The following is a 1,022-nucleotide window of genomic DNA, read 5'->3' as shown; positions in this document are numbered from 1 at the left end:
AATGCAGGGCAGAGTAGCCTAGTAGTTAGAGTGTTGGGCTAGTAACCGAAAGGTTGCAAATCTGTCGTTCTGCCCCTGTTCCTAGGCTGTCATTGAAAATAAGAATGTATTCCTAACTGACCTGCCTAGTTAAAAAAGACGGTGGGGCTTATTCTTACAAAAGAGAGAGACCATCACCAGTGAGTCAGCTGCGTATCATTGGGTGAGTCAATCAAACTGGAAAGCATTTTTAGGACTATATTTTCTTCTGCATATTGTAGCCTACAATATGTGTCTTCACACAACTAGGCCTAGACTATTGATGGATTCTAGACAAGGTAGTTTTTAATTGATCTCAGATTCTCCGTTTGTCAGTGCCTGTTATTTCGATAATTTGTGTGGTGTTAAAAATGATTCTGGCAAAGTCTCCAGTCAGGTAAATGAAATGCATTTATAAAATGCCAACATTTTCCCGGACCCCAGGCTACTAAAAATGTTCCCTTCCATAAGTGACTCAATTATACTGCTCTATGCCACTATGCAAATGTGATGATATGTATGCAATGCTTTATTTTTAAGGTAATTCATTTTTTTCATTCGTTCCAGTATCTTAGAACTTCCCAGGTCACCTGACTCTCATGCTCACATCATGCTCACCTCCCGATTTACAAATTAAGCACTGGTCTCTCCGATATCTTGGAGAAATAAGAACGCTGAATAAATCTTTTGGTTTTTTGGACACATATTGAACCCCTTATTTTTGTTGGCACAAAACTACTTCCATACTTCAATTCGTTTGTATGGGTTACCTTCGGATGAGACCTGTGACAAAACAGACAACATCATCTTGTTTGGGGGAGTTTCCCCTCTCCATAGAGTGGAATCAGTGCTGGTTTACCTTCAGATGAGGCCCATGTCTTTCAATAGAGGGGTCATAATATTTTTTAGGACAAACCATTTCGGGATATTTCATGGTCTGACTGACACTGCTGTAGCTCAGCCACCTTCCACTGCAAATGCGGAAGGCCAACCTGGTCTCAGAG

The sequence above is a fragment of the Oncorhynchus tshawytscha genome, linkage group LG14 (assembly GCF_018296145.1).
Source record: "Oncorhynchus tshawytscha isolate Ot180627B linkage group LG14, Otsh_v2.0, whole genome shotgun sequence".
Classification (NCBI taxonomy): Eukaryota; Metazoa; Chordata; class Actinopteri; order Salmoniformes; family Salmonidae; genus Oncorhynchus; species Oncorhynchus tshawytscha.
The sequence above is the reverse complement of the archived record's forward strand: the minus strand, read 5'-3'. Positions refer to the sequence as shown.